Source organism: Calypte anna, chromosome 2, assembly GCF_003957555.1.
Source record: "Calypte anna isolate BGI_N300 chromosome 2, bCalAnn1_v1.p, whole genome shotgun sequence".
NCBI lineage: Eukaryota > Metazoa > Chordata > Aves > Apodiformes > Trochilidae > Calypte > Calypte anna.
In genome coordinates this window covers 114,222,322-114,235,775 of record NC_044245.1, presented here as the reverse complement: position 1 = coordinate 114,235,775, position 13,454 = coordinate 114,222,322, and the positions used below count along the sequence as shown (strand labels likewise).

At 38.9% G+C, this 13,454-nt stretch overlaps 1 protein-coding gene across 1 annotated transcript in view; it reads left to right on the top strand.

Annotated features, from left to right (window-relative positions):
* CA8 (carbonic anhydrase 8) overlaps positions 1-11,179 on the top strand; it is a 50,096-nt gene extending 38,917 nt beyond the window's left edge. Inside the window, exon 9 of the mRNA XM_030444542.1 lies at positions 10,523-11,179. The gene's annotated coding sequence lies outside the window, so the exon portion shown is untranslated. The remainder of the gene's footprint in view (positions 1-10,522) is intronic.
* Positions 11,180-13,454: the final 2,275 nt, after the last annotated feature.

Below are 13,454 nucleotides of genomic sequence, written 5' to 3'. Positions count from 1 at the left end.
TACTGGCAGAATCCATAATATAAAAGCACAGTTTTCCAATCTACCCATATCTTTAAAGCTATGCAAGCACAAGAGAACCATTTCATCCAGAGTTTCACCTGGAGGCATGCTGCTGAAAGGTTTTTGTTACACACTTTTGAGTAAGGGCATTTATTTGTACATTACCTTCTTGCCCTACCTGCGTGAACAGTGTGATTCTGTGGTTCACTTCAGGCTCTGTTGTGGAGTTAAGCCTTTTCAGAGCATGCCCTGGGTCCAGCCCCCAACTTCCTATGAAGGTAAGAAATGATCAGGCAACAGATAACCCTTAGAAGATATTCATAGTTCAGTGCTTCCAAAATCAAATCCATTAAAACAGAGTGGAAAGATTAGCTTTCCTCCTATATGTGACAGAAGTTAATAAATTTGTTGGGATAGTGGCAAACAATTTCATAGTCTTCTCATACAGTGTAAGCATTCAATATAGTGTATGCATCTAAATATCCTTAAAGTAAGGTTTTATTTGTATTTTATAACCCTATTTAATATCAGCATCCCAGAAATTAAGCAAAGAAAGTAAAACACTGGTCCTTTTATTAACATTGTTTTCTCATTCCAGTATTTAATTTTGAGCACATCCCTTAGACCAGTTCTCAATTACATGGTTCTCTGCAGTCACCAAATATTGCCTACTTTAATCTTGAAATGGATGTTTCAAATTTATCCTGACTTCTGTATGAAAATTAGTTGGGAAAATCATAGCAATATAAAAGTACAATTTTTCTCAGAGAGTGAATATTGTCCTTAGGCCAGTGCAGGTAATTCAAGTCTGTAACAGTGAAATTACTTGACACACTGAGTTTGAAATTTAAGCATGAAAGAGTTTCCTTTACAACGGTGGAACTGAAATGTAAAAAATTCTCTTTTGCTTTAATGTTTGAAATTTTATTACATTTGTCAATACTTTGATAAAGATTTGTTTTAAATAATAAGATTTATCTTGGCCACGCTTCACAAAATGGTCAGCACTTTTAATTCCCAAATGATGGAATGTAAAATGATAGCCCTCACTATAGGGCTATGCTAATTATGGGCTCCCAAGCACTGTGACTTCTGGTATTGTGTAGCCCAGAGAAGAAATGGCATTTGGCTCTCTACACCTGATTGAATCATTTATGGGAAATTCATTTGGCCAGGTCTTCTTTTTAGTTTTGGATGCACCAGTCTAAGTAACAGTGAACCAGCCAAGGTTTCACAATATATTCTTGCTATTGAGTTTGTCTCTGGGGAGCTGGAAACTAGATATATGTAAAAAGGAATTGTGTGGCTTTGATCACTTCTCCTCTGTGCAAAATGAGAGAAAGGGAGGAAAATAATACAACCTACTTTGTAGTGATTTCTTCACACAGATCTCTCCAGGAGGAAGGTGTTGGGAAATAGGTCCTCACACAGACCCCAGACATCCTCACAAATGCGAATGGGTAGTGGTCCGTAAGCTGTGACTGCTGACATTGGCTGAATATTGCAGTGAAGGCTTGGAGTAGATGAGGAGGTAATAGTTGGCAGGGTGGCATCTACCTAGTGATCCAAGAGAGAGCCTTTCTCCTTTCAAAGAGGAGATTACCTTTTATTTTACAACTCTGGTATGTCTTGAATATTACAATTACAAACACACTGGTGAACATTTTTTCTAAGGTGATGCCCCTCTCTCAAGGCTGCTGGAACTCCTGTCGGTGGAGTTTTCAATAATTTCTTTTATTCCAAGCCAGTGTGGTGCAGCCACTTGAAGAACTTTGAGGAAAAATTAGGTTTTCATGACCTCATCACTCTGTCAGAGAAAAAAAGTTAAAAATCATTTCCAAAAGAGTTGAAAGAGGTTGCTTGAAAGATGTGAGTTTTGAATGAATCAGAGTGCAGGCTCTATGCATGTTGTGCCCGCAGTTTTTCGGGACATCTGCCTTGATTGAAAACTCAATGGAGCTGAAACCTTTGTGGTTTATGATCAAATGGCATTTGTTGATATTTGATACAGTTTGTGGTAGTTTGTTGAAATGAAAGCAGAGATGACACAAGCATGATATATCCTGGTCTGTAATCTCAGGTAAAGAACGGATTTTTGTTTCTTTTTATAATTTTATTTTTTAAATGGTGCTCTGTCATGGGAAAGCTTAAATCTCAAAATGCCTCCCAACAGTTCTAGAATAAAGTTTGACCAAGATCTAAATGGAGACTTCAGGAGGAAAAAACAGGTAGAACTTTGTAGCTTCACTGCTCTCTGTAGTGCAGTGGGCTTTAGAATAAGTTTGTTGCTGTTTTGACTCTGCTTTTATACTAAAAATGCATCTCTGAGATTAACTGGGATTAATTTTGGATTTTGTTAGGTGTGTGTTATTTAAATGCATCCTCTAGAGTACAGCTTTTACATCATTTCTCTCCTGCAGTTGCCAAAGTTTTCACATAAGATTCTTTTGGAAAATAATTTTTTTTCCTTATTTCTAATCTCTTTAAGTCTTATCCAGTAGTGGTAGAACCAGTTACATTTTAAGGAATTTGCAGAGAAAACTCAGTACAGATTGGCTTTCAGACATGGAAAGTGAGAAAATTGAGTTCAGTTTTAAAAAATAGAATCACAGAATAATTCTGTTTTGAAGGTGCTTTTGGAGATCCACTGGTCCAATTTTCTGTTCAAAGTAGTGTTAATTACAGCAGGTTGCTCAGGGCTTTGTTCAGCTGGTTTTGAGGATTATAAAGATGAAGAATCCATCATTCCTCTGAATAAACTCTACCTATGTTTGACCACCCTAGCAGGGAAAAAGTGTTTTCTTAGTTGTAAATGAAATTTCCTGTGTTTAAATTTGTACTGATTGCCTCATCTCCTTTTATTGGATGTCATTGAGTAATCTGGTGCCATCTTCTATATTTATGCTCATAAAGTATTAATAAACATTGATAGGATCCTGCTTGAAACCTCTCTCAGCTAAACAGTCCCAGCTCTCTCAGTCTGTCTTTCCAGGATCCCTTAATTATATTTGTGCCCTGTTTCTGGACTCACTCTCATATGCTCATGTGTCTTTTGAATTAAGGAACCCTGAACAGGACCCATTACTCCAGATGTTTTGTCAGTCCTAATTATAAGTGACAGATCATCTCCATCCGCCTGCTGGCAATGTTCTTCATAGTGGAGTCCTGGAGGGTGTTGAGCTTTGTGGAAGTGTGTACCTTACTGGCCCATGTTCAACTTGTTTACCAGGATGCCCAGCTCCTTTTCTGAAAGAAAAGAGTGAAATGAAAATTTTGTGACTTCCTCACTGTCACTGATAGGTTTTTTTGATACTTCATACTTGACTCAAAGCTCTGCCTTTTAGTATCAGGGTATTTCTTGATAATCTCAGGTGATGTCAGAAAATGAATTGTACTTCTCATTGTTATACAGCAAAGCTTAACAATGGAGACACTAGATACTATCACTCCTGAAAATCAAGGAAGAAAAACCTTAAATCTTCCATTTTATTGCAGGTTTTTTTGGCAAATTGAGTGCTGAATCACTATACTTAAACATGTGAATTGTGAGTATACCAGTAGGCAATACTATTTTGGGGCTTGTCACCTTGCCTCATGGATAAAGACTTTTTTAGTAGCATGAAGAATATGTGATTGTGATTTCCAGTGGTTTTATTACCCTCTCCTTAATTCTTATTACTTTCCATGCAACTGATTTGATAGACATGGCTTTCCCCTCTGTTTCTTCAGTGGAATAGCTTTATGTGTACATGAGCAAGACCTCTGATTTCAAACACTTGAATAACAACTTGAATTGTTGTTAATACTGAATTCAGTGTGGCATGCCTACAAGTTTTCATCCCTTTATAAATCAGGGTGTAATCACATGATTCTATGCATAGGACAGTTGAATGACATTGCTCCCATTTTCCAAGAGGAGGTCAAGTAAGTGCCTGGTTATTGGAATCAATGAGATGTTTTTCATACAAGACCTTGTGCTGAAGAATAACTTGCTCAAGTTATAGTGAAAGAATATTTTCTTTTGAAAGCAGTAGGCTTTAATTTACTTTCCACTGAGTATAACCAGTAGCATAAAGAATATGGTCTTCAATGTGTTGCCTCAAAAGTTCACATCTGAGGCACAAAAATTTATTTTTGTATCCCTAAATGAGGAATTGTCTCCCAAGTGGGATGACAGTTTATGCTTACTCTTTTTACTTACCTGTGTTACTCTAGCTGTTCTGAACGTATTTTGGTGACTCTATCAAAAACTCATGGAAAGGTACCAGTTTTTGTATTCACAATTGCATGTGCACATTTGTAGGTAATACACATCTTTAGTAGAGCTCAGATTGCCAGTAGCTGCAAGTTTATCCCATATCTGGTAAATTATGATAGCAGAAAATAACTTGGATTAAAACTCATTCTTAATATAATTACTAATTTCCTAGTTGTACATCCAAGATTAGAGGGAAAAATAAATTACATCATGAAATTATCAAGGTTTTTCTAGGCCTAAGGAACAGGAAGAAATAATTTAGGGTGTGAGGAACAAAGGCTGCATAGCTGATACTGCAGAGACTGTCTGTGTGCTACTGAGAGGTCTGAGCAAACAAACAGAAATGGACACAGCATTGGTTTCCCAGTAAGGAGAGAGAGCAATGTGGTGATGGGAAAGTGCATTTAGTTCCAGCCCCTCTGCATGGGCAGGGACACCTCCCACCAGACCAGGTGGCTCAAGGCCTCATCCAACCTGGACTTGAACACTTCCAGGGAAGGGATAGTGAGGGAATAGTGCAAATCACTTTCTTTTGAAGCTGCAGAGCTGCTCTTGTGGCAGCAATACTATGGTGCCTTTTCCATAGGACAGTTTAACAGTGGATCATTATTTTCCAGTGGTAATGAGCTTGGCATTGCTCATTGTATGGTCAGAGCAGGTTATAGAATATAAAGAATATAAATATATATAATATAAAATATATGCATATAATATAACATATAAATATATAGAATATATAGAATATAATGAATATAAACATTCAAATACAGAGTGAGGTATGGAGCAGTACCTTGCCACTGAGGAACAAACCATGCTGTGGTCTGTACTTCTTTGCCTAGGGACATCTCAATGAACTTTGTATTTGAATTGAGGTTTAAATTACCAAACAATATGTGTCTTTACTCCCAGTTTAGTAATAGACCTTGAAGTTCCTGAAGTTTACAAGCAAGTTGCTCTGTGGAAGCAGCAACACTTGGGGATTTTATGCTTTCTGTTGTGTAGATCCAGAGCTCGAGTGAGCTTTCATCAGCATGCATCATTAGGCTACTATGACCATTCTTCTCTTTTTCCTGGTTAAAAATAAAAAAAAAACAACACAAGGATTATAAACACTAGTTCTTTAGAAACACAAACACCAATTTCCTAGATTTGACAAAATACCAGTATTTATGCTGCTTCTACGCAAGTGATTTTTCATCAGTCATTGTCTCCATGAGTTTACATTTTGTGCTTAAAAGATGGTTGATTTAATTGTTAAGTTTCAGTCTTTGAAAGAAACTCAGCGTCACCTTATCAACAAACCCAACTATTGTTCTCCTGTTTTTAAGAGCTTATGTATAGTGCCCAACACTCTGCTGCCACTTCAGAGTACTTGAGAATGTGCTTACATCTGAGTGCAGGACTACAGAACAGAGAGCCAAGCACCTCTGTTTTGAGCCACATGCCATAATGAGAAACCTACTGGAAAGATACCAAAACTTTTGGAGCAGTCAGGGGATCAAGACCTTCAGGAATAGCTGGAAGATGATGCCCTTTCAGGTTGCTTCCTCCTACTTTGTTGTCAAGCAGGGAGTAGGATGTGCACTGAGATTGTAAATTAACCCTGTAGTGTCTGTCTCAATTGTTTTACCTCTTGTGAGGAGACAAATTAGAGAGTAGCAAAACACATCTCCTCCTGTGTGACATAACAGTGACACAGGAGACACAATTTGGGAGTTTGGTAACTGCAGGCAGCCCACAAGTCATAGACTGATCACTGCTGGAGGGGGAATTTATCCTGTGTTCAGGCCAGAGCATCACTTTAGGGAGTGATCAAGCCCCAGCTGAGGAAGAAAACCATTTTGAGTTGTATCCATTTCCAGAATGAGTACCATATTGCAGTCATCCTTGTTCAGTCCTTTACTGAGCTTTTCTTAGAAATACACAAATATTGGTGGAGGAATGGAAAACAGTAAAAATCCCTTAGCATGAAGAGAAGAAGCAAAGAAGAAACTAAATATTGAACTTCCTTTTCAAAGCTAAAAAAATGTTAGAGCAGCCTAGGAATCAGACCCATGCTTGTGCTTCAAATACGATATTTCATGCTAGCAAGGGCTCCCAAACTTCTTGACCTGTGACTCACTGTCAGCATCACAAATTATTTGCTATCCACAATGCACTGTTATCATCAGCTTTTTTTATGAAAAGGATTCTGAGAGTATCATTTCCAGCTGCTTGCCATAAACCGTGCATGCTTTGTGCACTGTTGCTTGGGAAGTAATAATGCAACCAGGAATGCCTGTCATAAAAAACACCCTCCCAGCATGTTTATTCCCTGTTTCAACACAAAAGTGGGAACACACACACTGAAACTCTACCATGTGATTTTCACTTATGGACAAAATTCTGCAAATTAGTGTAGAGGTGAAGGAGTGGAAAGCTTCAGTCTTCTTTGATAAAACTGTATCTTTTGTTTCTATAAATACAGAGACTCTAGATCAGTATGTGTAAAATACAGCTCCCAAATGTCAGTATTTAGGAGGACACACAGGTATATGTGTTTGACCACAGCCAGACAAGAAAGCCTACAATATGCATTCCTTCTTTGGTGATATTATACGTTAGGCAGTGGGAGTGCACTTTGTTTTACCTAAATTAAATCACTCAGGTTTTGAAGCAGAAAGTTATTACTCCATTGGAACTGAGAATCTGAGTAGTTCAGAATTTGTGATTCCAGTTCTTTTATATTAAAGACAATTCAGTTGAAGTATGCAAAGTCATGGTAAGCAGACAGCAATGTTTTGAAAATAAATAGCAAGCAAAATGACCAAGTTATTTGGATTGTATACTGAAAATGTCTTTGCAACTGGTAATTGTAACTGGAGGAAGTGAAGGCCTTCAGTAGTTGTTGTTAGCAATGTTTTACAAATAACACCATGGTTTATGACAGAACAGTGCTATAAAGCAAAACTTACTGTAATTTTAAAAAGATTTTAAAGCATCACCAGAGCTCAAAAGAAAGAAAGGTGCTCCTTAGTTAGCTCAGTGTTACCCCTGTACTCAGCGCTGGTGAGGCCACACCTCAAGTGCTGTGTTCTGGGCCCCTCAGTTTAGGAAGGATATTGAGGTCCTGGAGCGGGTCCAAAGGAGGGCAACCAGGCTGGTGAAGGGATTCGAGCACAGATCCTATGAAGAGAGGCTGAAGGGAGCTGGGGGTGTTCAGCCTGGAGAAGAGGAGGCTCAGGGGAGACCTCATCACTCTCTACAACTCCCTGAAAGGAGGGTGTAGCCAGGGGGGGTTGGTCTCTTTTCCCAGGCAACTCTCAGCAAGACAAGAGGGCACGGTCTTAAGTTGTGCCAGGGGAAGTTTAGGTTGGACATTAGAAAGAATTTCTTTACCGAGAGGGTGATCAGACATTGGAATGGGCTGCCCAGGGAAGTAGTGGATTCTCCATCCCTGGGGATATTTAAAAAGAGACTGGATGTGGCACTCAGTGCCATGGTCTGGTAACAGCAGAGGTAGTGGATCAAGGGTTGGACTTGATGATCTCTGAAGTCCCTTCCAACCCAGCCATTTCTATGATTCTAAATGCCCACAGAACATAGCAGTCTCAAGGAATTGTAACATTTTTGATTTCAGTGAAACACAAGTGTTTCAGGAAAGGTAAGGATTCATGAGATAGTAGGATCTCTTTTCTGAGACATTGAATTCAAGCCTGGCCATACCTTCAGTTCTTTTTAGGAAGGCATAGGGCAATTGTAATGTGTTGTCAGTCTTAATGTGGTTTTTCTACCGATGTCCCTTTTTTTTTTTTTTTTTTTTTTTTAAGCTCTTAAGCTTTTTGATTTAACCTAGTCCTAGTGTTATGGAGGAGGAGACAATAATGTTAAGAACTACAGTAAGACAAAAGAGTAGGAACAGCTCCTCAGAAAGCAGATTGACTACTTTTATGTAGCAGAAGAAAGTTTTTGATCTTGTGTAGTGATCTTGACCTACAGCTGCTGCAATGGGGTATTTCCTCCCTATCAGATGGAAGAGCACATTATCATGGCCATTCTATTTCATTTCTCCCCAGTCCATCTATTTACACTTTCTCAATACTTTTGGAGGACTTTGAAAAACAATAATTTTCACTGCAGTTTTCTTATGTATTTTCTTTAAAATGTGTTCTGTCTATTACTATGGGGACATTGGGATCTTTGGTTCTTAAAAATACAATGGTTTGGTCCAATCTTTGCTCCTGCCACTGCTCCTTGTTTCTGAGATAAAGTTACAGTCTTGCTTTTATCCCAGTTTTGTACAAGAAAATTTATTCTCTATGAAGAATTTGAAGTAAATAGGATTATTATATGAGGGAATTAGAAATATTCTTAGAAATGATTTTTTAACTGTCTGATTTTGCTCTCTGATGATTACTGAATTTTGATTAGTGTTTTTTAATATTTCTTTTTTATTAACCATGAGTATTGTGGTAATAGGTCTCAGTTATTTTCAGTTTGTGACTTGACCACATTTATGGAACAGTGCTATTAATTTAGCATAGTAGAAAAATTATACTGATGTAAGAATAAAGGGTAAATATGTATAACAGCACTACCAATATCTACAATCAATCGCTTGTTGAACATTACTTACATTACAAATATTACACAATTGAAATCTTCAGACTGGCTCAAAATTAGGCTTCTCTCAAAAAGTAAGCCATTAGTAAAATAGCTTCTGATATCTCAGTTCAGCTTAATTTCAGTGACTGATTTCTGGACCAAAAGCATTAAGCTAAACTAGTGAAAAATGCACAAAAAGTGCATTCAATGAAGGAGTAATTAGATACTCAATCACCCTTACATCACACTAGGGATTATCCTAGAAAGAAGAGACATACTGCTCACTGCAGTGTATATAACAATTTTGTTAGTTAGTTTAGTGCTGAGATTAAGAAAATGTCACTGTGTCACAGCATTTGTTTGCCTTCACAGTTTTTTGCTTCTTTTCAGCTTGCTTAGATTTTTCAGTCATATTTCCTTATGCAGTGTCTTCTGAGCACGAGAGGAACCTTTCTGTTCGCTTCAGGGAGGGATCTTGTCTCTGCACCTTCATATCAGTAGCCCAATGAAAAGCATGCCAGTGGTTTTTCCAGAGATGGAGCATAACTCATTAATATTGCATGTTTTTTTTAATCTTACACCCTTATACCAAATGCCAGGAAGCAATGAGAATCCTCTCTGCTATTACATGAAGTGTTGTGGCTAAAACCAACTGTGAAAGGCTTACAGCCTCCCTCAGAAGGCCTCTGGTAGAATGTTCTTGAAGCTGACCATCAAATGGTCCTGCTGCCAGACTCCCTGACTGTTGGGAGTATTGACTGATAAGCAGGGACCACATAGAAGCCATGGTACAAATTGTCTGGTGGATAGATACTGATTTCTGACCATCACTACCACTAGCTGACTGTCCCTATGCTCCCTTCCTCTTTAAGAAAGAGAATGGGACTCTCTAGTGATGTGTTTACTCTTCCTGCAAGCAACTGTAGCCCCAGGTCACTAAGTGCACCCAAGCATTTACAAATTCTTTATGTGTGTGTACTGAGCTGTAGTTAACACTAAAATAAACTCAGGAAAAAAAAAAAAGGAGATTATTAGGACAAGAGAATGAAATGGTTTGGCACTCTCATACCTACCACTTCTGAACCAGAGCATTTTGGCAACCTAAGCATAAACTGAGGTTATGCTGAAGTACATGAATATCTGTTTTCATGAAACCAAGTGGTAATGTATCTGCTGCTAATGAATAGTAATATTATTGCTATTAGGAGGGACAAACTTGGTGATTGCTTTCAGTTTCCTGAGCTCACTTGGCCCCTGTGAGAGCTGTGTACTCAGCACTTCATTTGGTGGGGTCCCCAAAATATGAAAAAGTGAAAATTTCTCTGTGACTGGTATATTTTCCTTTCTGACTTATCCCTGTGCTCTCCACATTAGAATCTATTATCTGACTGCTTCAGAAAGCAAATTTTAAAGATTTGTTTCAGGCTGATAATTCTATGACTGCATTTAACTTTACATTTTTATTGCCATTTGCTAATAAATCTTCCAGCACTGGCTTTACCCTGAAAGAGAAGCCTCAGGATCATTATGTCACTGAAGTGTACACCCTAAAACTACCCCCACCTGCTGTCATGAAATCCCTGTTTTTAGTTTTCCCTGTCTCCCTGGCTGGACATAAACAGTCTTTCAGACCCACTGCAGAGGAATTTCAGTAACATAATTGTTCCATTCTCTTTTCAGAGAGGGGGAAGACAATGCTCCCACAGTGCCCTCAGATGAGAAATGGAAACTTTTGAGGCTGCTGCTTCAGTTGAACCACAAAGCCTGTATTGTTTGTCTTCATCTAATTCAGCTTTGACAGACAGCTGTGACACTTGCTCTGTCCGCACGGTCCAGTGAAATTCTGGGAATGGGGCCGTACGTTAAAAGATGGAAACACATTAAATCTTCCAATTCACACTGTTAACTATTTTTAAATGGTAATTATTATTGCCTATGTAGTTCCTTTGCCACAGCATTAAATAGTGGTCTGTGATCCAAATAGTACTAATTTTAAGCTTGGTATGAATGTTAATATGTAGAAATACTTATTGTTGTTTTGAATGTTGGATTTAATTTTATTCTGTATCATCTCTTGTGCTGTCAGTAACCATATTTTCTGCAGAGGGGAGGTGCAATCTACAAAGCTAATAAAAACCATTGTTCAAAGAGAGTGTTACACAAATTCAGAAGTAATTTTGGGGTACAAAGGAGCACTTCTCCCAAACCTTTCCACTTAACATTGTTTATCTGATTAGAGCTGAATGATATTTGCATCTCTAGGAACCTTACTGAAATTAAGGACAGTTTTGCAATAATGAAGGTTAACCAATGTAACAATAAACAGAATCGTCTGGATTATTTTCTACTTGGTGAGTCATGAGACTTTTCAAAGAAACGTTCAATTCAGGCAGAAAATGATCAGCCTTTGTTCTCCAGTGAATTATGACAGTTCTGTTTGTTTCTGTACGTTGCTGAAGAGGGTGGTCTGGGGTCCTGCTCTGCATGTCCTGAGCTCACTGCACAGCATGGGGATTGCCACGCTGGGCCACACAGGGTACATCTGACAAAACAGATAAGGAAATGGTAGGCTAAGCCAGCTAGTCAAGCTCATAGCTTTGGTTTCCTGTAACACACCACAATCTGAAGGAGGGAGTCAGCAATGTGATGGGCAGGAGCTTTGATCACCATAGCTATCAGTGAGGTCCACTTTACCAGCACGAGGAGGGCAGGTTCATGCAGAGATCTATGTGAGTGGAAGAATGCTGGAGCCACAGATGGTGAGCTCCAGACAGAGGCACAATGGAGCTGGAAACTGAGGGTTCACAAAGGGGAGGTCACTCCCTTGGAGCAGATTGGTGAAGTCATCAATCACAAAGTCATCACCAGACAATGGTAAAGGCAGTGTCCAAGGGCACACTTGATTCACCTCTTCAAGGGCTCCTGGGAGAGCTGCTGCTGAATAGCTTATGAATTCTCCAAGACTTTTATGTGTATATTAGGGACAGCAGAAAAAATAGGACAAAGCCACACCCCACAGGTGAGCTGGGTGAGAGGGGTTGGACACTGCTGACTTCTTCATGTGTACAGAGCTGTGTGTAGTGCAGAAATGTGCTTCCTTTGGAAAGACATGCAGCTCCCATGACAGCATGCATTGCAATAAATGCATAGAAAATGTACAACAAGCAGCTCACTATGAAGTTATCTGTTTATTTTGGGCTTGGCAAAATGGCAATTGGCAAATTGCCCTTTGAGCCTATGGAAACTTGTATTTCTTAGAGTTTTATTTAAGGAAGCCCTTTCACACCTTCTGCCCAAAACTAGTGCCCAAAATGAAGCGTAATCCCATTATTGTGTCAGAGGGTTCAAGATTTCAGTGCTGGCCAAAACCACACTTTCCATATGCAATCTCCCCAGCACTTCCATAATATTCATGTAACAGCTTCCTGGCTGCTGCCCCTCTAACTTCAGCAATGACTCCTCAAGTAGCTGCAGCTGGAGTCCAACTCCAGCATGGTGCTCACCAGAGCCTGGACTACTGCTGGTCCATGTCTTGCCATAAGGGATGGAGGAGCTTGTGCATAAAGCCTGTTGCAATAGTTTGCAGGGGTGAGGCTGGACTGTCTGCAGTTTTTGACAGGAGTCTGATAGTTTGTCCTGATGGTCAGGTTTGGCACTAAAATCTTGGGGGGGTGCAGGGGAGGAAAGGACGCCAAAACAAAGCCCTGCAACATGTAAGTCAGATGGTTTCTACCAGTGGAAGACCTATTCCTATCTTCTTCAACCCAGCTATGAAGGAGCCCTCCAAAAGGGGAGTGAACCATGTTCTGAACCTGGCAATTCCCAGTTATATGCACAGCTCATTCAGAAAATCCATTCTCTTTGCACACAACATATTATTAACTACTATTAGCTGAGAGGAGCAGTACTATTAATACTTAAAGTGTTGACATTATGATGAAATCTGAATTACATTTATTCTCTAAATAAACATGTTCCTTATCTTGAAGCTGTCTGATACTATGCTGGCTGTGAAATACAGATATATAGCAGAGCAAATGATGTAATGTCTCCACCAAAAAGCTGAAGTCCATTATTTTCTTTTCCTGTGCTCCCTTTCTGTGTTTGCTGTTCTTTCCTATGTTGCCTTGTGCAGTGAACTTCTAGTCATATAAATATTGCTACTGAGTAATAGAGGTTAGTAAATTTTTCTCAACATTTGTCAGACTTTCTTTTTCTAGGTTTGGCTTTGAAAGAGAAAAAAAAAATACCACGGGTAAAAATACTTATGACTGTATTTTGTCTTTAGATCGAATTAGAACAACAAATTAATTCACAAAACACACCCATTCTAATTGCAGGTTGGTCAACCCACATTGGTGGGGTGTCATGAAAATTAAAATTAGTCTTTCTGGTTTCGGTAGGAATCCTCAGGGAGGAATTTGCAGGAAGGACTCGCCATGTATTACTTTAGTTACACTGCACCCATGAGAGGTTTTATTTGATATGGTGAGGCTCTGCTACTCTCCAATTAGAGTTCCACATGCCTACTTTTGTATTAATATTTTTAAGAAATCATAAAAACTGATAAAGGTGTTCTGAGGGTAGTGTAAGGCCCTAAATTATTAATTTC